This window comes from Corythoichthys intestinalis, chromosome 13 (genome assembly GCF_030265065.1).
Source record: "Corythoichthys intestinalis isolate RoL2023-P3 chromosome 13, ASM3026506v1, whole genome shotgun sequence".
Taxonomy (NCBI): domain Eukaryota; kingdom Metazoa; phylum Chordata; class Actinopteri; order Syngnathiformes; family Syngnathidae; genus Corythoichthys; species Corythoichthys intestinalis.
Genome location: NC_080407.1, coordinates 32,606,992 through 32,632,737, shown reverse-complemented (window position 1 = coordinate 32,632,737; position 25,746 = coordinate 32,606,992).

Below are 25,746 nucleotides of genomic sequence, written 5' to 3'. Positions count from 1 at the left end.
CCAAATGTAACTACTAGATTGTGATAAAATACACTATTGGGTGAAGTTTGGTTGACTTCTGCGCAGCGGTTTGGGAGTTAACATCAAAATTACATTTCTCGGCCATATCGCATAGATCTCACTGTGAAAAGGCTTAAATGACTTTTTTGACCTAAGTTTGAGGATTGCGCTCAAATCAAATGTCCTAGAACTAAATTTCCAAATGTAACTACTAGATTGTGATAAAATACACTATTGGGTGAAGTTTGGTTGACTTCTGCGCAGCGGTTTGGGAGTTAACATCAAAATTACATTTCTCGGCCATATCGCATAGATCTCACTGTGAAAAGGCTTAAATGACTTTTTTAAATTAAGTTTGAAGACTGCTCTCAAACCAAATGTCCTAGAACTAAATTTCCAAATGTAACTACTAGATTATGATAAAATACACTATTGGGTGAAGTTTGGTTTACTTCTGCGCAGCGGTTTGGGAGTTAACATCAAAATTACATTTCTCGGCCATATCGCATAGATCTCACTGTGAAAAGGCTTAAATGGCTTTTTTGACCTAAGTTTGAGGATTGCGCTCAAATCAAATGTCCTAGAACCAAATTTCCACATGTAACTACTAGATTGTGATACAATACACTATTGGGTGAAGTTTGGTTTACTTCTGCGCAGCGGTTTGGGAGTTAACATCAAAATTACATTTCTCGGCCATATCGCATAGATCTCACTGTGAAAAGGCTTAAATGACTTTTTTTAATTAAGTTTGAAGACTGCGCTCAAACCAAATGTCCTAAAACTAAATTTCCAAATGTAACTACTAGAATGTGATACAATACACTATTGGGTGAAGTTTGGTTTACTTCTGCGCAGCGGTTTGGGAGTTAACATCAAAATTACATTTCTCGGCCATATCGCATAGATCTCACTGTGAAAAGGCTTAAATGGCTTTTTTGACCTAAGTTTGAGGATTGCGCTCAAATCAAATGTCCTAGAACTAAATTTCCAAATGTAACTACTAGATTGTGATAAAATACACTATTGTGTGAAGTTTGGTTGACTTCTGCGCAGCGGTTTGGGAGTTAACATCAAAATTACATTTCTCGGCCATATCGCATAGATCTCACTGTGAAAAGGCTTAAATGACTTTTTTTAATTAAGTTTGAAGATTGCGCTCAAACCAAATGTCCTAGAACTAAATTTCCAAATGTAACTACTAGATTATGATAAAATACACTATTGGGTGAAGTTTGGTTTACTTCTGCGCAGCGGTTTGGGAGTTAACATCAAAATTACATTTCTCGGCCATATCGCATAGATCTCACTGTGAAAAGGCTTAAATGGCTTTTTTGACCTAAGTTTGAGGATTGCGCTCAAATCAAATGTCCTAGAACTAAATTTCCACATGTAACTACTAGATTGTGATAAAATACACTATTGGGTGAAGTTTGGTTGACTTCTGCGCAGCGGTTTGGGAGTTAACATCCAAATTACATTTCTCGGCCATATCGCATAGATCTCACTGTGAAAAGGCTTAAATGACTTTTTTTAATTAAGTTTGAAGACTGCGCTCAAACCAAATGTCCTAAAACTAAATTTCCAAATGTAACTACTAGATTGTGATAAAATACACTATTGGGTGAAGTTTGGTTGACTTCTGCGCAGCGGTTTGGGAGTTAACATCAAAATTACATTTCTCGGCCATATCGCATAGATCTCACTGTGAAAAGGCTTAAATGGCTTTTTTGACCTAAGTTTGAGGATTGCGCTCAAATCAAATGTCCTAGAACTAAATTTCCAAATGTAACTACTAGATTGTGATAAAATACACTATTGTGTGAAGTTTGGTTGACTTCGGCGCAGCGGTTTGGGAGTTAACATCAAAATTACATTTCTCGGCCATATCGCATAGATCTCACTGTGAAAAGGCTTAAATGACTTTTTTTAATTAAGTTTGAAGATTGCGCTCAAACCAAATGTCCTAGAACTAAATTTCCAAATGTAACTACTAGATTATGATAAAATACACTATTGGGTGAAGTTTGGTTGACTTCTGCGCAGCGGTTTGGGAGTTAACATCAAAATTACATTTCTCGGCCATATCGCATAGATCTCACTGTGAAAAGGCTTAAATGACTTTTTTTAATTAAGTTTGAAGACTGCGCTCAAACCAAATGTCCTAAAACTAAATTTCCAAATGTAACTACTAGATTGTGATAAAATACACTATTGGGTGAAGTTTGGTTGACTTCTGCGCAGCGGTTTGGGAGTTAACATCAAAATTACATTTCTCGGCCATATCGCATAGATCTCACTGTGAAAAGGCTTAAATGGCTTTTTTGACCTAAGTTTGAGGATTGCACTCAAATCAAATGTCCTAGAACCAAATTTCCAAATGTAACTACTAGATTGTGATAAAATACACTATTGTGTGAAGTTTGGTTGACTTCTGCGCAGCGGTTTGGGAGTTAACATCAAAATTACATTTCTCGGCCATATCGCATAGATCTCACTGTGAAAAGGCTTAAATGGCTTTTTTGACCTAAGTTTGAGAATTGCGCTCAAATCAAATGTCCTAGAACCAAATTTCCACATGTAACTACTAGATTGTGATACAATACACTATTGGGTGAAGTTTGGTTGACTTCTGCGCAGCGGTTTGGGAGTTAACATCCAAATTACATTTCTCGGCCATATCGCATAGATCTCACTGTGAAAAGGCTTAAATGGCTTTTTTGACCTAAGTTTGAGGATTGCGCTCAAATCAAATGTCCTAGCACCAAATTTCCACATGTAACTACTAGATTGTGATACAATACACTATTGGGTGAAGTTTGGTTTACTTCTGCGCAGCGGTTTGGGAGTTAACATCAAAATTACATTTCTCGGCCATATCGCATAGATCTCACTGTGAAAAGGCTTAAATGACTTTTTTTAATTAAGTTTGAAGATTGCGCTCAAACCAAATGTCCTAGAACTAAATTTCTAAATGTAACTACTAGATTGTGATAAAATACACTATTGGGTGAAGTTTGGTTGACTTCTGCGCAGCGGTTTGGGAGTTAACATCAAAATTACATTTCTCGGCCATATCGCATAGATCTCACTGTGAAAAGGCTTAAATGGCATTTTTGACCTAAGTTTGAGAATTGCACTCAAATCAAATGTCCTAGAACCAAATTTCCACATGTAACTAATAAATTGTGATACAATACACTATTGGGTGAAGTTTGGTTGACTTCTGCGCAGCGGTTTGGGAGTTAACATCAAAATTACATTTCTCGGCCATATCGCATAGATCTCACTGTGAAAAGGCTTAAATGGCTTTTTTGACCTAAGTTTGAGGATTGCGCTCAAATCAAATGTCCTAGAACCACATTTCCACATGTAACTACTAGATTGTGATACAATACACTAATGGGTGAAGTTTGGTTGACTTCTGCGCAGCGGTTTGGGAGTTAACATCAAAATTACATTTCTCGGCCATATCGCATAGATCTCACTGTGAAAAGGCTTAAATGGCTTTTTTGACCTAAGTTTGAGGATTGCGCTCAAATCAAATGTCCTAGAACTAAATTTCCAAATGTAACTACTAGATTGTGATAAAATACACTATTGTGTGAAGTTTGGTTGACTTCTGCGCAGCGGTTTGGGAGTTAACATCAAAATTACATTTCTCGGCCATATCGCATAGATCTCACTGTGAAAAGGCTTAAATGACTTTTTTTAATTAAGTTTGAAGATTGCGCTCAAACCAAATGTCCTAGAACTAAATTTCCAAATGTAACTACTAGATTATGATAAAATACACTATTGGGTGAAGTTTGGTTGACTTCTGCGCAGCGGTTTGGGAGTTAACATCAAAATTACATTTCTCGGCCATATCGCATAGATCTCACTGTGAAAAGGCTTAAATGACTTTTTTTAATTAAGTTTGAAGATTGCGCTCAAACCAAATGTCCTAAAACTAAATTTCCAAATGTAACTACTAGATTGTGATAAAATACACTATTGGGTGAACTTTGTTTGACTTCTGCGCAGCGGTTTGGGAGTTAACATCAAAATTACATTTCTCGGCCATATCGCATAGATCTCACTGTGAAAAGGCTTAAATGGCATTTTTGACCTAAGTTTGAGAATTGCGCTCAAATCAAATGTCCTAGAACCAAATTTCCACATGTAACTAATAAATTGTGATACAATACACTATTGGGTGAAGTTTGGTTGACTTCTGCGCAGCGGTTTGGGAGTTAACATCAAAATTACATTTCTCGGCCATATCGCATAGATCTCACTGTGAAAAGGCTTAAATGGCTTTTTTGACCTAAGTTTGAGGATTGCGCTCAAATCAAATGTCCTAGAACCAAATTTCCACATGTAACTACTAGATTGTGATACAATACACTATTGGGTGAAGTTTGGTTGACTTCTGCGCAGCGGTTTGGGAGTTAACATCAAAATTACATTTCTCGGCCATATCGCATAGATCTCACTGTGAAAAGGCTTAAATGGCTTTTTTGACCTAAGTTTGAGGATTGCGCTCAAATCAAATGTCCTAGAACCACATTTCCACATGTAACTACTAGATTGTGATACAATACACTAATGGGTGAAGTTTGGTTGACTTCTGCGCAGCGGTTTGGGAGTGAACATCAAAATTACATTTCTCGGCCATATCGCATAGATCTCACTGTGAAAAGGCTTAAATGACTTTTTTTAATTAAGTTTGAAAATTGCGCTCAAACCAAATGTCCTAAAACTAAATTTCTAAATGTAACTACTAGATTGTGATAAAATACACTATTGGGTGAAGTTTGGTTGACTTTTGCGCAGCGGTTTGGGAGTTAACATCAAAATTACATTTCTCGGCCATATCGCATAGATCTCACTGTGAAAAGGCTTAAATGGCTTTTTTGACCTAAGTTTGAGAATTGCGCTCAAATCAAATGTCCTAGAACCAAATTTCCACATGTAACTAATAAATTGTGATACAATACACTATTGGGTGAAGTTTGGTTGACTTCTGCGCAGCGGTTTGGGAGTTAACATCAAAATTACATTTCTCGGCCATATCGCATAGATCTCACTGTGAAAAGGCTTAAATGGCTTTTTTGACCTAAGTTTGAGGATTGCGCTCAAATCAAATGTCCTAGAACCAAATTTCCACATGTAACTACTAGATTGTGATACAATACACTATTGGGTGAAGTTTGGTTGACTTCTGCGCAGCGGTTTGGGAGTGAACATCAAAATTACATTTCTCGGCCATATCGCATAGATCTCACTGTGAAAAGGCTTAAATGACTTTTTTTAATTAAGTTTGAAGATTGCGCTCAAACCAAATGTCCTAAAACTAAATTTCCAAATGTAACTACTAGATTGTGATAAAATACACTATTGGGTGAAGTTTGGTTGACTTCTGCGCAGCGGTTTGGGAGTTAACATCAAAATTACACTTCTCGGCCATATCGCATAGATCTCACTGTGAAAAGGCTTAAATGGCTTTTTTGACCTAAGTTTGAGGATTGCGCTCAAACCAAATGTCCTAGAACCAAATTTCCACATGTAACTACTAGATTGTGATACAATACACTATTGGGTGAAGTTTGGTTTACTTCTGCGCAGCGGTTTGGGAGTTAACATCAAAATTACATTTCTCGGCCATATCGCATAGATCTCACTGTGAAAAGGCTTAAATGACTTTTTTTAATTAAGTTTGAAGATTGCGCTCAAACCAAATGTCCTAGAACAAAATTTCTAAATGTAACTACTAGATTGTGATAAAATACACTATTGGGTGAAGTTTGGTTGACTTCTGCGCAGCGGTTTGGGAGTTAACATCAAAATTACATTTCTCAGCCATATCGCATAGATCTCACTGTGAAAAGGCTTAAATGGCTTTTTTGACCTAAGTTTGATGATTGCGCTCAAACCAAATGTCCTAGAACTAAATTTCCAAATGTAACTACTAGATTGTGATAAAATACACTATTGGGTGAAGTTTGGTTGACTTCTGCGCAGCGGTTTGGGAGTTAACATCAAAATTACATTTCTCGGCCATATCGCATAGATCTCACTGTGAAAAGGCTTAAATGGCTTTTTTGACCTAAGTTTGAGAATTGCGCTCAAATCAAATGTCCTAGAACTAAATTTCCAAATGTAACTACTAGATTATGATAAAATACACTATTGGGTGAAGTTTGGTTTACTTCTGCGCAGCGGTTTGGGAGTTAACATCAAAATTACATTTCTCGGCCATATCGCATAGATCACACTGTGAAAAGGCTTAAATGACTTTTTTTAATTAAGTTTGAAGATTGCGCTCAAACCAAATGTCCTAAAACTAAATTTCCACATGTAACTAATAAATTGTGATACAATACACTATTGGGTGAAGTTTGGTTGACTTCTGCGCAGCGGTTTGGGAGTTAACATCAAAATTACATTTCTCGGCCATATCGCATAGATCTCACTGTGAAAAGGCTTAAATGGCTTTTTTGACCTAAGTTTGAGGATTGCGCTCAAATCAAATGTCCTAGAACCAAATTTCCACATGTAACTACTAGATTGTGATACAATACACTATTGGGTGAAGTTTGGTTGACTTCTGCGCAGCGGTTTGGGAGTTAACATCAAAATTACATTTCTCGGCCATATCGCATAGATCTCACTGTGAAAAGGCTTAAATGGCTTTTTTGACCTAAGTTTGAGGATTGCGCTCAAATCAAATGTCCTAGAACCACATTTCCACATGTAACTACTAGATTGTGATACAATACACTAATGGGTGAAGTTTGGTTGACTTCTGCGCAGCGGTTTGGGAGTGAACATCAAAATTACATTTCTCGGCCATATCGCATAGATCTCACTGTGAAAAGGCTTAAATGACTTTTTTTAATTAAGTTTGAAAATTGCGCTCAAACCAAATGTCCTAAAACTAAATTTCTAAATGTAACTACTAGATTGTGATAAAATACACTATTGGGTGAAGTTTGGTTGACTTTTGCGCAGCGGTTTGGGAGTTAACATCAAAATTACATTTCTCGGCCATATCGCATAGATCTCACTGTGAAAAGGCTTAAATGGCTTTTTTGACCTAAGTTTGAGAATTGCGCTCAAATCAAATGTCCTAGAACCAAATTTCCACATGTAACTAATAAATTGTGATACAATACACTATTGGGTGAAGTTTGGTTGACTTCTGCGCAGCGGTTTGGGAGTTAACATCAAAATTACATTTCTCGGCCATATCGCATAGATCTCACTGTGAAAAGGCTTAAATGGCTTTTTTGACCTAAGTTTGAGGATTGCGCTCAAATCAAATGTCCTAGAACCAAATTTCCACATGTAACTACTAGATTGTGATACAATACACTATTGGGTGAAGTTTGGTTGACTTCTGCGCAGCGGTTTGGGAGTGAACATCAAAATTACATTTCTCGGCCATATCGCATAGATCTCACTGTGAAAAGGCTTAAATGACTTTTTTTAATTAAGTTTGAAGATTGCGCTCAAACCAAATGTCCTAAAACTAAATTTCCAAATGTAACTACTAGATTGTGATAAAATACACTATTGGGTGAAGTTTGGTTGACTTCTGCGCAGCGGTTTGGGAGTTAACATCAAAATTACACTTCTCGGCCATATCGCATAGATCTCACTGTGAAAAGGCTTAAATGGCTTTTTTGACCTAAGTTTGAGGATTGCGCTCAAACCAAATGTCCTAGAACCAAATTTCCACATGTAACTACTAGATTGTGATACAATACACTATTGGGTGAAGTTTGGTTTACTTCTGCGCAGCGGTTTGGGAGTTAACATCAAAATTACATTTCTCGGCCATATCGCATAGATCTCACTGTGAAAAGGCTTAAATGACTTTTTTTAATTAAGTTTGAAGATTGCGCTCAAACCAAATGTCCTAGAACAAAATTTCTAAATGTAACTACTAGATTGTGATAAAATACACTATTGGGTGAAGTTTGGTTGACTTCTGCGCAGCGGTTTGGGAGTTAACATCAAAATTACATTTCTCAGCCATATCGCATAGATCTCACTGTGAAAAGGCTTAAATGGCTTTTTTGACCTAAGTTTGATGATTGCGCTCAAACCAAATGTCCTAGAACTAAATTTCCAAATGTAACTACTAGATTGTGATAAAATACACTATTGGGTGAAGTTTGGTTGACTTCTGCGCAGCGGTTTGGGAGTTAACATCAAAATTACATTTCTCGGCCATATCGCATAGATCTCACTGTGAAAAGGCTTAAATGGCTTTTTTGACCTAAGTTTGAGAATTGCGCTCAAATCAAATGTCCTAGAACTAAATTTCCAAATGTAACTACTAGATTATGATAAAATACACTATTGGGTGAAGTTTGGTTTACTTCTGCGCAGCGGTTTGGGAGTTAACATCAAAATTACATTTCTCGGCCATATCGCATAGATCACACTGTGAAAAGGCTTAAATGACTTTTTTTAATTAAGTTTGAAGATTGCGCTCAAACCAAATGTCCTAAAACTAAATTTCCAAATGTAACTACTAGATTGTGATAAAATACACTATTGGGTGAAGTTTGGTTGACTTCTGCGCAGCGGTTTGGGAGTTAACATCAAAATTACATTTCTCGGCCATATCGCATAGATCTCACTGTGAAAAGGCTTAAATGGCATTTTTGACCTAAGTTTGAGAATTGCGCTCAAATCAAATGTCCTAGAACCAAATTTCCACATGTAACTAATTAATTGTGATACAATACACTATTGGGTGAAGTTTGGTTGATTTCTGCGCAGCGGTTTGGAGTTAACATCAAAATTACATTTCTCGGCCATATCGCATAGATCTCACTGTGAAAAGGCTTAAATGACTTTTTTTAATTAAGTTTGAAGATTGCGCTCAAACCAAATGTCCTAGAACTAAATTTCTAAATGTAACTACTAGATTGTGATAAAATACACTATTGGGTGAAGTTTGGTTGACTTCTGCGCAGCGGTTTGGGAGTTAACATCAAAATTACATTTCTCAGCCATATCGCATAGATCTCACTGTGAAAAGGCTTAAATGGCTTTTTTGACCTAAGTTTGATGATTGCGCTCAAACCAAATGTCCTAGAACCAAATTTCAAAATGTAACTACTAGATTGTGATAAAATACAGTATTGGGTGAAGTTTGGTTGACTTCTGCGCAGCGGTTTGGGAGTTAACATCAAAATTACATTTCTCGGCCATATCGCATAGATCTCACTGTGAAAAGGCTTAAATGACTTTTTTTAATTAAGTTTGAAGATTGCGCTCAAACCAAATGTCCTAGAACTAAATTTCTAAATGTAACTACTAGATTGTGATAAAAATACACTATTGGGTGAAGTTTGGTTGACTTCTGCGCAGCGGTTTGGGAGTTAACATCAAAATTACATTTCTCGGCCATATCGCATAGATCTCACTGTGAAAAGGCTTAAATGGCATTTTTGACCTAAGTTTGAGAATTGCGCTCAAATCAAATGTCCTAGAACCAAATTTCCACATGTAACTAATAAATTGTGATACAATACACTATTGGGTGAAGTTTGGTTGACTTCTGCGCAGCGGTTTGGGAGTTAACATCAAAATTACACTTCTCGGCCATATCGCATAGATCTCACTGTGAAAAGGCTTAAATGGCTTTTTTGACCTAAGTTGGAGAATTGCGCTCAAATCAAATGTCCTACAACCAAATTTCCACATGTAACTACTAAATTGTGATACAATACACTACTGGGTGAAGTTTGGTTGACTTCTGCGCAGCGGTTTGGGAGTTAACATCAAAATTACATTTCTCGGCCATATCGCATAGATCTCACTGTGAAAAGGCTTAAATGACTTTTTTAATTAAGTTTGATGATTGTGCTCAAACCAAATGTCCTAAAACTAAATTTCCAAATGTAACTACTAGATTGTGATAAAATACACTATTGGGTGAAGTTTGGTTGACTTCTGCGCAGCGGTTTGGGAGTTAACATCAAAATTACATTTCTCGGCCATATCGCATAGATCTCACTGTGAAAAGGCTTAAATGACTTTTTTTAATTAAGTTTGAAGATTGCGCTCACACCAAATGTCCTAGAACTAAATTTCTAAATGTAACTACTAGATTGTGATAAAATACACTATTGGGTGAAGTTTGGTTGACTTCTGCGCAGCGGTTTGGGAGTTAACATCAAAATTACATTTCTCAGCCATATCGCATAGATCTCACTGTGAAAAGGCTTAAATGGCTTTTTTGACCTAAGTTTGATGATTGCGCTCAAACCAAATGTCCTAGAACTAAATTTCCAAATGTAACTACTAGATTGTGATAAAATACACTATTGGGTGAAGTTTGGTTGACTTCTGCGCAGCGGTTTGGGAGTTAACATCAAAATTACATTTCTCGGCCATATCGCATAGATCTCACTGTGAAAAGGCTTAAATGGCTTTTTTGACCTAAATTTGAGAATTGCGCTCAAATCAAATGTACTAGAACTAAATTTCCAAATGTAACTACTAGACTATGATAAAATACACTATTGGGTGAAGTTTGGTTGACTTCTGCGCAGTGGTTTGGGAGTTAACATCAAAATTACATTTCTCGGCCATATCGCATAGATCTCACTGTGAAAAGGCTTAAATGACTTTTTTAAATTAAGTTTGTAGATTGCGCTCAAACCAAATGTCCTAAAACTAAATTTCCAAATGTAACTACTAGATTGTGATAAAATACACTAATGGGTGAAGTTTGGTTGACTTCTGCGCAGCGGTTTGGGAGTGAACATCAAAATTACATTTCTCGGCCATATCGCATAGATCTCACTGTGAAAAGGCTTAAATGACTTTTTTTTAATTAAGTTTGAAGATTGCGCTCAAACCAAATGTCCTAAAACTAAATTTCTAAATGTAACTACTAGATTGTGATAAAATACACTATTGGGTGAAGTTTGGTTGACTTTTGCGCAGTGGTTTGGGAGTTAACATCAAAATTACATTTCTCGGCCATATCGCATAGATCTCACTGTGAAAAGGCTTAAATGGCTTTTTTGACCTAAGTTTGAGGATTGCGCTCAAATCAAATGTCCTAAAACCAAATTTCCATATGTAACTACTAGATTGTGATAAAATACACTATTGGGTGAAGTTTGGTTTACTTCTGCGCAGCGGTTTGGGAGTTAACATCAAAATTACATTTCTCGGCCATATCGCATAGATCTCACTGTGAAAAGGCTTAAATGACTTTTTTTAATTAAGTTTGAAGATTGCGCTCAAACCAAATGTCCTAAAACTAAATTTCCAAATGTAACTACTAGATTGTGATAACATACACTATTGGGTGAAGTTTAGTTGACTTCTGCGCAGCGGTTTGGGAGTTAACATCAAAATTACATTTCTCGGCCATATCGCATTGATCTCATTGTGAAAAGGCTTAAATGGCATTTTTGACCTAAGTTTGAGAATTGCGCTCAAATCAAATGTCCTAGAACCAAATTTCCACATGTAACTAATAAATTGTGATACAATACACTATTGGGTGAAGTTTGGTTGACTTCTGCGCAGCGGTTTGGGAGTTAACATCAAAATTACATTTCTCGGCCATATCGCATAGATCTCACTGTGAAAAGGCTTAAATGACTTTTTTTAATTAAGTTTGAAGATTGCGCTCAAACGAAATGTCCTAGAACTAAATTTCTAAATGTAACTACTAGATTGTGATAAAATACACTATTGGGTGAAGTTTGGTTGACTTCTGCGCAGCGGTTTGGGAGTTAACATCAAAATTACATTTCTCGGCCATATCGCATAGATATCACTGTGAAAAGGTTTAAATGGCTTTTTTGACCTAAGTTTGAGGATTGCGCTCAAATCAAATGTCCTAGAACCAAATTTCCACATGTAACTACTAGATTGTGATACAATACACTATTGGGTGAAGTTTGGTTGACTTCTGCGCAGCGGTTTGGGAGTGAACATCAAAATTACATTTCTCGGCCATATCGCATAGATCTCACTGTGAAAAGGCTTAAATGGTTTTTTGACCTAAGTTTGAGAATTGCGCTCAAATCAAATGTCCTAGAACCAAATTTCCACATGTAACTAATAAATTGTGATACAATACACTATTGGGTGAAGTTTGGTTGACTTCTGCGCAGCGGTTTGGGAGTTAACATCAAAATTACATTTCTCGGCCATATCGCATAGATCTCACTGTGAAAAGGCTTAAATGGCATTTTTGACCTAAGTTTGAGAATTGCGCTCAAATCAAATGTCCTAGAACTAAATTTCCAAATGCAACTACTAGATTATGATAAAATACACTATTGGGTGAAGTTTGGTTTACTTCTGCGCAGCGGTTTGGGAGTTAACATCAAAATTACATTTCTCGGCCATATCGCATAGATCTCACTGTGAAAAGGCTTAAATGACTTTTTTTAATTAAGTTTGAAGATTGCGCTCAAACCAAATGTCCTAAAACTAAATTTCCAAATGTAACTACTAGATTGTGATAAAATACACTATTGGGTGAAGTTTGGTTGACTTCTGCGCAGCGGTTTGGGAGTTAACATCAAAATTACACTTCTCGGCCATATCGCATAGATCTCACTGTGAAAAGGCTTAAATGGCTTTTTTGACCTAAGTTTGAGGATTGCGCTCAAACCATATGTCCTAGAACCAAATTTCCACATGTAACTACTAGATTGTGATACAATACACTATTGGGTGAAGTTTGGTTTACTTCTGCGCAGCGGTTTGGGAGTTAACATCAAAATTACATTTCTCGGCCATATCGCATAGATCTCACTGTGAAAAGGCTTAAATGGCTTTTTTGACCTAAGTTTGAGGATTGCGCTCAAATCAAATGTCCTAGAACCAAATTTCCACATGTAACTACTAAATTGTGATACAATACACTACTGGGTGAAGTTTGGTTGACTTCTGCGCAGCGGTTTGGGAGTTAACATCAAAATTACATTTCTCGGCCATATCGCATAGATCTCACTGTGAAAAGGCTTAAATGGCATTTTTGACCTAAGTTTGAGAATTGCGCTCAAATCAAATGTCCTAGAACCAAATTTCCACATGTAACTAATAAATTGTGATACAATACACTATTGGGTGAAGTTTGGTTGACTTCTGCGCAGCGGTTTGGGAGTTAACATCAAAATTACATTTCTCGGCCATATCGCATAGATCTCACTGTGAAAAGGCTTAAATGACTTTTTTTAATTAAGTTTGAAGATTGCGCTCAAACCAAATGTCCTAAAACTAAATTTCCAAATGTAACTACTAGATTGTGATAACATACACTATTGGGTGAAGTTTAGTTGACTTCTGCGCAGCGGTTTGGGAGTTAACATCAAAATTACATTTCTCGGCCATATCGCATAGATCTCATTGTGAAAAGGCTTAAATGGCATTTTTGACCTAAGTTTGAGAATTGCGCTCAAATCAAATGTCCTAGAACCAAATTTCCACATGTAACTAATAAATTGTGATACAATACACTATTGGGTGAAGTTTGGTTGACATCTGCGCAGCGGTTTGGGAGTTAACATCAAAATTACATTTCTCGGCCATATCGCATAGATCTCACTGTGAAAAGGCTTAAATGACTTTTTTTAATTAAGTTTGAAGATTGCGCTCAAACCAAATGTCCTAAAACTAAATTTCCAAATGTAACTACTAGATTGTGATAAAATACACTATTGGGTGAAGTTTGGTTGACTTCTGCGCAGCGGTTTGGGAGTTAACATTAAAATTACATTTCTCAGCCATATCGCATAGATCTCACTGTGAAAAGGCTTAAATGGCATTTTTGACCTAAGTTTGAGAATTGCGCTCAAATCAAATGTCCTAGAACCAAATTTCCACATGTAACTAATAAATTGTGATACAATACACTATTGGGTGAAGTTTGGTTGACTTCTGCGCAGCGGTTTGGGAGTTAACATCAAAATTACATTTCTCGGCCATATCGCATAGATCTCACTGTGAAAAGGCTTAAATGACTTTTTTTAATTAAGTTTGAAGATTGCGCTCAAACCAAATGTCCTAAAACCAAATTTCCATATGTAACTACTAGATTGTGATACAATACACTAATGGGTGAAGTTTGGTTGACTTCTGCGCAGCGGTTTGGGAGTGAACATCAAAATTACATTTCTCCGCCATATCGCATAGATCTCACTGTGAAAAGGCTTAAATGGCTTTTTTGACCTAAGTTTGATGATTGCGCTCAAACCAAATGTCCTAGAACTAAATTTCCAAATGTAACTACTAGATTGTGATAAAATACACTATTGGGTGAAGTTTGGTTGACTTCTGCGCAGCGGTTTGGGAGTTAACATCAAAATTACATTTCTCGGCCATATCGCATAGATCTCACTGTGAAAAGGCTTAAATGGCTTTTTTGACCTAAGTTTGAAGATTGCGCTCAAACCAAATGTCCTAAAACTAAATTTCCAAATGTAACTACTAGATTGTGATAAAATACACTATTGGGTGAAGTTTGGTTGACTTCTGCGCAGCGGTTTGGGAGTTAACATCAAAATTACATTTCTCGGCCATATCGCATAGATCTCACTGTGAAAAGGCTTAAATGGCATTTTTGACCTAAGTTTGAAAATTGCGCTCAAATCAAATGTCCTAGAACCAAATTTCCACATGTAACTAATAAATTGTGATACAATACACTATTGGGTGAAGTTTGGTTGACTTCTGCGCAGCGGTTTGGGAGTTAACATCAAAATTACATTTCTCGGCCATATCGCATAGATCTCACTGTGAAAAGGCTTAAATGACTTTTTTTAATTAATTTTGAAGATTGCGCTCAAACCAAATGTCCTAAAACTAAATTTCCAAATGTAACTACTAGATTGTGATAAAATACACTATTGGGTGAAGTTTGGTTGACTTCTGCGCAGCGGTTTGGGAGTTAACATCAAAATTACATTTCTCGGCCATATCGCATAGATCTCACTGTGAAAAGGCTTAATTGGCATTTTTGACCTAAGTTTGAAAATTGCGCTCAAATCAAATGTCCTAGAACCAAATTTCCACATGTAACTAATAAATTGTGATACAATACACTATTGGGTGAAGTTTGGTTGACTTCTGCGCAGCGGTTTGGGAGTTAACATCAAAATTACATTTCTCGGCCATATCGCATAGATCTCACTGTGAAAAGGCTTAAATGACTTTTTTTAATTAAGTTTGAAGATTGCGCTCAAACCAAATGTCCTAGAACTAAATTTCTAAATGTAACTACTAGATTGTGATAAAATACACTATTGGGTGAAGTTTGGTTGACTTCTGCGCAGCGGTTTGGGAGTTAACATCAAAATTACATTTCTCAGCCATATCGCATAGATCTCACTGTGAAAAGGCTTAAATGGCTTTTTTGACCTAAGTTTGATGATTGCGCTCAAACCAAATGTCCTAGAACTAAATTTCCAAATGTAACTACTAGATTGTGATAAAATACACTATTGGGTGAAGTTTGGTTGACTTCTGCGCAGCGGTTTGGGAGTTAACATCAAAATTACATTTCTCGGCCATATCGCATAGATCTCACTGTGAAAAGGCTTAAATGGCTTTTTTGACCTAAGTTTGAGAATTGCGCTAAAATCAAATGTCCTAGAACTAAATTTCCAAATGTAACTACCAGATTATGATAAAATACACTATTGGGTGAAGTTTGGTTTACTTCTGCGCAGCGGTTTGGGAGTTAACATCAAAATTACATTTCTCGGCCATATCGCATAGATCTCACTGTGAAAAGGCTTAAATGACTTTTTTTAATTAAGTTTGAAGATTGCGCTCAAACCAAATGTCCTAAAACTAAATTTCCAAATGTAACTACTAGATTGTGATAAAATACACTATTGGGTGAAGTTTGGTTGACTTCTGCACAGCGGTTTGGGAGTTAACATCAAAATTACATTTCTCGGCCATATCGCATAGATCTCACTGTGAAAAGGCTTAAATGGCTTTTTTGACCTAAGTTTGATGATTGCGCTCAAACCAAATGTCCTAGAACTAAATTTCCGAATGTAACTACTAGATTGTGATAAAATACACTATTGGGTGAAGTTTGGTTGACTTCTGCGCAGCGGTTTGGGAGTTAACATCAAAATTACATTTCTCGGCCATATCGCCTAGATCTCACTGTGAAAAGGCTTAAATGGCTTTTTTGACCTAAGTTTGAGGATTGCGCTCAAATCAAATGTCCTAGAGCCAAATTTCCACATGTAACTACTAGATTGTGATACAATACACTAATGGGTGAAGTTTGGTTTACTTCTGCGCAGCGGTTTGGGAGTTAACATCAAAATTACATTTCTCGGCCATATCGCATAGATCTCACTGTGAAAAGGCTTAAACGGCTTTTTTGACCTAAGTTTAATAATTGCGCTCAAACCAAATGTCCTAGAACGAAATTTTAAAATGTAACTACTAGAATGTGATACAATACACTATTGGGTGAAGTTTGGTTGACTTCTGCGCAGCGGTTTGGGAGTTAACATCAAAATTACATTTCTCGGCCATATCGCATAGATCTCACTGTGAAAAGGCTTAAATGGCTTTTTTGACCTAAGTTTGAGGATTGCGCTCAAATCAAATGTCCTAGAACCAAATTTTCACATGTAACTACTAGATTGTGATACAATACACTAATGGGTGAAGTTTGGTTGACTTCTGCGCAGCGGTTTGGGAGCTAACATCAAAATTACATTTCTCGGCCATATCGCATAGATCTCACTGTGAAAAGGCTTAAATGACTTTTTTAATTAAGTTTGATGATTGCGCTCAAACAAAATTTCCTAGAACAAAATTTTCAAATGTAACTACTAGATTGTGATACAATACACTATTGGGTGTAGTTTGGTTGACTTTTGCGCAGCGGTTTGGGAGTTAACATCAAAATTACATTTCTCGGCCATATCGCATAGATCTCACTGTGAAAAGGCTTAAATGACTTTTTTAATTAAGTTTGATGATTGCGCTAAAACCAAATGTCCTAGAACGAAATTTTCAAATGTAACTACTAGAATGTGATACAATACACTATTGGGTGAAGTTTAGTTGACTTCTGCGCAGCGGTTTGGGAGTTAACATCAAAATTACATTTCTCGGCCATATCGCATAGATCTCACTGTGAAAAGGCTTAAATGGCTTTTTTGACCTAAGTTTAATGATTGCGCTCAAACCAAATGTCCTAGAACGAAATTTTCAAATGTAACTACTAGAATGTGATACAATACACTATTGGGTGAAGTTTGGTTGACTTCTGCGCAGCGGTTTGGGAGTTAACATCAAAATTACATTTCTCGGCCATATCGCATAGATCTCACTGTGAAAAGGCTTAAATGGCTTTTTTGACCTAAGTTTGAGGATTGCGCTCAAATCAAATGTCCTAGAACCAAATTTCCACATGTAACTACTAGATTGTGATACAATACACTAATGGGTGAAGTTTGGTTGACTTCTGCGCAGCGGTTTGGGAGTTAACATCAAAATTACATTTCTCGGCCATATCGCATAGATCTCACTGTGAAAAGGCTTAAATGACTTTTTTAATTAAGTTTGATGATTGTGCTCAAACAAAATTTCCTAGAACAAAATTTTCAAATGTAACTACTAGATTGTGATACAATACACTATTGGGTGAAGTTTGGTTGACTTTTGCGCAGCGGTTTGGGAGTTAACATCAAAATGACATTTCTCGGCCATATCGCATAGATCTCACTGTGAAAAGGCTTAAATGACTTTTTTAATTAAGTTTGATGATTGCGTTCAAACAAAATGTCCTAGAACAAAATTTTCAAATGTAACTACTAGATTGTGATACAATACACTATTGGGTGAAGTTTGGTTGACTTCTGCGCAGCGGTTTGGGAGTTAACATCAAAATTACATTTCTCGGCCATATCGCATAGATCTCACTGTGAAAAGGCTTAAATGACTTTTTTTAATTAAGTTTAATGATTGCGCTCAAACCAAATGTCCTAGAACTAAATTTTCAAATGTAACTACTAGAATGTGATACAATACACTATTGGGTGAAGTTTAGTTGACTTCTGCGCAGCGGTTTGGGAGTTAACATCAAAATTACATTTCTCGGCCATATCGCATAGATCTCACTGTGAAAAGGCTTAAATGACTTTTTTAAATTAAGTTTAATGATTGCGCTCAAACCAAATGTCCTAGAACGAAATTTTCAAATGTAACTACTAGAATGTGATACAATACACTATTGGGTGAAGTTTAGTTGACTTTTGCGCAGCGGTTTGGGAGTTAACATCAAAATTACATTTCTCGGCCATATCGCATAGATCTCACTGTGAAAAGGCTTAAATGACTTTTTTAATTAAGTTTGATGATTGCGTTCAAACAAAATGTCCTAGAACAAAATTTTCAAATGTAACTACTAGATTGTGATACAATACACTATTGGGTGAAGTTTGGTTGACTTCTGCGCAGCGGTTTGGGAGTTAACATCAAAATTACATTTCTCGGCCATATCGCATAGATCTCACTGTGAAAAGGCTTAAATGGCTTTTTTGACCTAAGTTTAATGATTGCGCTCAAACCAAATGTCCTAGAACGAAATTTTCAAATGTAACTACTAGAATGTGATACAATACACTATTGGGTGAAGTTTGGTTGACTTCTGCGCAGCGGTTTGGGAGTTAACATCAAAATTACTTTTCTCGGCCATATCGCATAGATCTCACTGTGAAAAGGCTTAAATGGCTTTTTTGACCTAAGTTTGAGGATTGCGCTCAAATCAAATGTCCTAGAACCAAATTTCCACATGTAACTACTAGATTGTGATACAATACACTAATGGGTGAAGTTTGGTTGACTTCTGCGCAGCGGTTTGGGAGTTAACATCAAAATTACATTTCTCGGCCATATCGCGTAGATCTCACTGTGAAAAGGCTTAAATGACTTTTTTAATTAAGTTTGATGATTGCGCTCAAACAAAATTTCCTAGAACAAAATTTTCAAATGTAACTACTAGATTGTGATACAATACACTATTGGGTGAAGTTTGGTTGACTTCTGCGCAGCGGTTTGGGAGTTAACATCAAAATTACATTTCTCGGCCATATCGCATAGATCTCACTGTGAAAAGGCTTAAATGACTTTTTTAATTAAGTTTGATGATTGCGTTCAAACAAAATGTCTTAGAACAAAATTTTCAAATGTAACTACTAGATTGTGATACAATACACTATTGGGTGAAGTTTGGTTGACTTCTGCGCAGCGGTTTGGGAGTTAACATCAAAATTACATTTCTCGGCCATATCGCATAGATCTCACTGTGAAAAGGCTTAAATGACTTTTTTTAATTAAGTTTAATGATTGCGCTCAAACCAAATGTCCTAGAACGAAATTTTCAAATGTAACTACTAGAATGTGATACAATACACTATTGGGTGAAGTTTAGTTGACTTCTGCGCAGCGGTTTGGGAGTTAACATCAAAATTACATTTCTCGGCCATATCGCATAGATCTCACTGTGAAAAGGCTTAAATGGCTTTTTTGACCTAAGTTTAATGATTGCGCTCAAACCAAATGTCCTAGAACGAAATTTTAAAATGTAACTACTAGAATGTGATACAATACACTATTGGGTGAAGTTTGGTTGACTTCTGCGCAGCGGTTTGGGAGTTAACATCAAAATTACATTTCTCGGCCATATCGCATAGATCTCACTGTGAAAAGGCTTAAATGACTTTTTTAATTAAGTTTGATGATTGCGCTCAAACAAAATTTCCTAGAACAAAATTTTCAAATGTAACTACTAGATTGTGATACAATACACTATTGGGTGAAGTTTGGTTGACTTTTGCGCAGCGGTTTGGGAGTTAACATCAAAATTACATTTCTCGGCCATATCGCATAGATCTCACTGTGAAAAGGCTTAAATGACTTTTTTAATTAAGTTTGATGATTGCGCTAAAACCAAATGTCCTAGAACGAAATTTTCAAATGTAACTACTAGAATGTGATACAATACACTATTGGGTGAAGTTTAGTTGACTTCTGCGCAGCGGTTTGGGAGTTAACATCAAAATTACATTTCTCGGCCATATCGCATAGATCTCACTGTGAAAAGGCTTAAATGGCTTTTTTGACCTAAGTTTAATGATTGCGCTCAAACCAAATGTCCTAGAACGAAATTTTCAAATGTAACTACTAGAATGTGATACAATACACTATTGGGTGAAGTTTGGTTGACTTCTGCGCAGCGGTTTGGGAGTTAACATCAAAATTACATTTCTCGGCCATATCGCCTAGATCTCACTGTGAAAAGGCTTAAATGGCTTTTTTGACCTAAGTTTGAGGATTGCGCTCAAATCAAATGTCCTAGAGCCAAATTTCCACATGTAACTACTAGATTGTGATACAATACACTAATGGGTGAAGTTTGGTTTACTTCTGCGCAGCGGTTTGGGAGTTAACATCAAAATTACATTTCTCGGCCATATCGCATAGATCTCACTGTGAAAAGGCTTAAACGGCTTTTTTGACCTAAGTTTAATAATTGCGCTCAAACCAAATGTCCTAGAACGAAATTTTAAAATGTAACTACTAGAATGTTATACAATACACTATTGGGTGAAGTTTGGTTGACTTCTGCGCAGCGGTTTGGGAGTTAACATCAAAATTACATTTCTCGGCCATATCGCATAGATCTCACTGTGAAAAGGCTTAAATGGCTTTTTTGACCTAAGTTTGAGGATTGCGCTCAAATCAAATGTCCTAGAACCAAATTTTCACATGTAACTACTAGATTGTGATACAATACACTAATGGGTGAAGTTTGGTTGACTTCTGCGCAGCGGTTTGGGAGTTAACATCAAAATTACATTTCTCGGCCATATCGCATAGATCTCACTGTGAAAAGGCTTAAATGACTTTTTTAATTAAGTTTGATGATTGCGCTCAAACAAAATTTCCTAGAACAAAATTTTCAAATGTAACTACTAGATTGTGATACAATACACTATTGGGTGAAGTTTGGTTGACTTTTGCGCAGCGGTTTGGGAGTTAACATCAAAATTACATTTCTCGGCCATATCGCATAGATCTCACTGTGAAAAGGCTTAAATGACTTTTTTAATTAAGTTTGATGATTGCGCTAAAACCAAATGTCCTAGAACGAAATTTTCAAATGTAACTACTAGAATGTGATACAATACACTATTGGGTGAAGTTTAGTTGACTTCTGCGCAGCGGTTTGGGAGTTAACATCAAAATTACATTTCTCGGCCATATCGCATAGATCTCACTGTGAAAAGGCTTAAATGGCTTTTTTGACCTAAGTTTAATGATTGCGCTCAAACCAAATGTCCTAGAACGAAATTTTCAAATGTAACTACTAGAATGTGATACAATACACTATTGGGTGAAGTTTGGTTGACTTCTGCGCAGCGGTTTGGGAGTTAACATCAAAATTACATTTCTCGGCCATATCGCATAGATCTCACTGTGAAAAGGCTTAAATGGCTTTTTTGACCTAAGTTTGAGGATTGCGCTCAAATCAAATGTCCTAGAACCAAATTTCCACATGTAACTACTAGATTGTGATACAATACACTAATGGGTGAAGTTTGGTTGACTTCTGCGCAGCGGTTTGGGAGTTAACATCAAAATTACATTTCTCGGCCATATCGCATAGATCTCACTGTGAAAAGGCTTAAATGACTTTTTTAATTAAGTTTGATGATTGCGCTCAAACAAAATTTCCTAGAACAAAATTTTCAAATGTAACTACTAGATTGTGATACAATACACTATTGGGTGAAGTTTGGTTGACTTCTGCGCAGCGGTTTGGGAGTTAACATCAAAATTACATTTCTCGGCCATATCGCATAGATCTCACTGTGAAAAGGCTTAAATGACTTTTTTAATTAAGTTTGATGATTGCGTTCAAACAAAATGTCTTAGAACAAAATTTTCAAATGTAACTACTAGATTGTGATACAATACACTATTGGGTGAAGTTTGGTTGACTTCTGCGCAGCGGTTTGGGAGTTAACATCAAAATTACATTTCTCGGCCATATCGCATAGATCTCACTGTGAAAAGGCTTAAATGACTTTTTTTAATTAAGTTTAATGATTGCGCTCAAACCAAATGTCCTAGAACGAAATTTTCAAATGTAACTACTAGAATGTGATACAATACACTATTGGGTGAAGTTTAGTTGACTTCTGCGCAGCGGTTTGGGAGTTAACATCAAAATTACATTTCTCGGCCATATCGCATAGATCTCACTGTGAAAAGGCTTAAATGGCTTTTTTGACCTAAGTTTAATGATTGCGCTCAAACCAAATGTCCTAGAACGAAATTTTAAAATGTAACTACTAGAATGTGATACAATACACTATTGGGTGAAGTTTGGTTGACTTCTGCGCAGCGGTTTGGGAGTTAACATCAAAATTACATTTCTCGGCCATATCGCATAGATCTCACTGTGAAAAGGCTTAAATGACTTTTTTAATTAAGTTTGATGATTGCGCTCAAACAAAATTTCCTAGAACAAAATTTTCAAATGTAACTACTAGATTGTGATACAATACACTATTGGGTGAAGTTTGGTTGACTTTTGCGCAGCGGTTTGGGAGTTAACATCAAAATTACATTTCTCGGCCATATCGCATAGATCTCACTGTGAAAAGGCTTAAATGACTTTTTTAATTAAGTTTGATGATTGCGCTAAAACCAAATGTCCTAGAACGAAATTTTCAAATGTAACTACTAGAATGTGATACAATACACTATTGGGTGAAGTTTAGTTGACTTCTGCGCAGCGGTTTGGGAGTTAACATCAAAATTACATTTCTCGGCCATATCGCATAGATCTCACTGTGAAAAGGCTTAAATGGCTTTTTTGACCTAAGTTTAATGATTGCGCTCAAACCAAATGTCCTAGAACGAAATTTTCAAATGTAACTACTAGAATGTGATACAATACACTATTGGGTGAAGTTTGGTTGACTTCTGCGCAGCGGTTTGGGAGTTAACATCAAAATTACATTTCTCGGCCATATCGCCTAGATCTCACTGTGAAAAGGCTTAAATGGCTTTTTTGACCTAAGTTTGAGGATTGCGCTCAAATCAAATGTCCTAGAGCCAAATTTCCACATGTAACTACTAGATTGTGATACAATACACTAATGGGTGAAGTTTGGTTTACTTCTGCGCAGCGGTTTGGGAGTTAACATCAAAATTACATTTCTCGGCCATATCGCATAGATCTCACTGTGAAAAGGCTTAAACGGCTTTTTTGACCTAAGTTTAATAATTGCGCTCAAACCAAATGTCCTAGAACGAAATTTTAAAATGTAACTACTAGAATGTTATACAATACACTATTGGGTGAAGTTTGGTTGACTTCTGCGCAGCGGTTTGGGAGTTAACATCAAAATTACATTTCTCGGCCATATCGCATAGATCTCACTGTGAAAAGGCTTAAATGGCTTTTTTGACCTAAGTTTGAGGATTGCGCTCAAATCAAATGTCCTAGAACCAAATTTTCACATGTAACTACTAGATTGTGATACAATACACTAATGGGTGAAGTTTGGTTGACTTCTGCGCAGCGGTTTGGGAGTTAACATCAAAATTACATTTCTCGGCCATATCGCATAGATCTCACTGTGAAAAGGCTTAAATGACTTTTTTAATTAAGTTTGATGATTGCGCTCAAACAAAATTTCCTAGAACAAAATTTTCAAATGTAACTACTAGATTGTGATACAATACACTATTGGGTGAAGTTTGGTTGACTTTTGCGCAGCGGTTTGGGAGTTAACATCAAAATTACATTTCTCGGCCATATCGCATAGATCTCACTGTGAAAAGGCTTAAATGACTTTTTTAATTAAGTTTGATGATTGCGCTAAAACCAAATGTCCTAGAACGAAATTTTCAAATGTAACTACTAGAATGTGATACAATACACTATTGGGTGAAGTTTAGTTGACTTCTGCGCAGCGGTTTGGGAGTTAACATCAAAATTACATTTCTCGGCCATATCGCATAGATCTCACTGTGAAAAGGCTTAAATGGCTTTTTTGACCTAAGTTTAATGATTGCGCTCAAACCAAATGTCCTAGAACGAAATTTTCAAATGTAACTACTAGAATGTGATACAATACACTATTGGGTGAAGTTTGGTTGACTTCTGCGCAGCGGTTTGGGAGTTAACATCAAAATTACATTTCTCGGCCATATCGCATAGATCTCACTGTGAAAAGGCTTAAATGGCTTTTTTGACCTAAGTTTGAGGATTGCGCTCAAATCAAATGTCCTAGAACCAAATTTCCACATGTAACTACTAGATTGTGATACAATACACTAATGGGTGAAGTTTGGTTGACTTCTGCGCAGCGGTTTGGGAGTTAACATCAAAATTACATTTCTCGGCCATATCGCATAGATCTCACTGTGAAAAGGCTTAAATGACTTTTTTAATTAAGTTTGATGATTGCGCTCAAACAAAATTTCCTAGAACAAAATTTTCAAATGTAACTACTAGATTGTGATACAATACACTATTGGGTGAAGTTTGGTTGACTTTTGCGCAGCGGTTTGGGAGTTAACATCAAAATGACATTTCTCGGCCATATCGCATAGATCTCACTGTGAAAAGGCTTAAATGACTTTTTTAATTAAGTTTGATGATTGCGTTCAAACAAAATGTCCTAGAACAAAATTTTCAAATGTAACTACTAGATTGTGATACAATACACTATTGGGTGAAGTTTGGTTGACTTCTGCGCAGCGGTTTGGGAGTTAACATCAAAATTACATTTCTCGGCCATATCGCATAGATCTCACTGTGAAAAGGCTTAAATGACTTTTTTTAATTAAGTTTAATGATTGCGCTCAAACCAAATGTCCTAGAACGAAATTTTCAAATGTAACTACTAGAATGTGATACAATACACTATTGGGTGAAGTTTAGTTGACTTCTGCGCAGCGGTTTGGGAGTTAACATCAAAATTACATTTCTCGGCCATATCGCATAGATCTCACTGTGAAAAGGCTTAAATGACTTTTTTAAATTAAGTTTAATGATTGCGCTCAAACCAAATGTCCTAGAACGAAATTTTCAAATGTAACTACTAGAATGTGATACAATACACTATTGGGTGAAGTTTAGTTGACTTTTGCGCAGCGGTTTGGGAGTTAACATCAAAATTACATTTCTCGGCCATATCGCATAGATCTCACTGTGAAAAGGCTTAAATGACTTTTTTAATTAAGTTTGATGATTGCGTTCAAACAAAATGTCCTAGAACAAAATTTTCAAATGTAACTACTAGATTGTGATACAATACACTATTGGGTGAAGTTTGGTTGACTTCTGCGCAGCGGTTTGGGAGTTAACATCAAAATTACATTTCTCGGCCATATCGCATAGATCTCACTGTGAAAAGGCTTAAATGGCTTTTTTGACCTAAGTTTAATGATTGCGCTCAAACCAAATGTCCTAGAACGAAATTTTCAAATGTAACTACTAGAATGTGATACAATACACTATTGGGTGAAGTTTGGTTGACTTCTGCGCAGCGGTTTGGGAGTTAACATCAAAATTACTTTTCTCGGCCATATCGCATAGATCTCACTGTGAAAAGGCTTAAATGGCTTTTTTGACCTAAGTTTGAGGATTGCGCTCAAATCAAATGTCCTAGAACCAAATTTCCACATGTAACTACTAGATTGTGATAC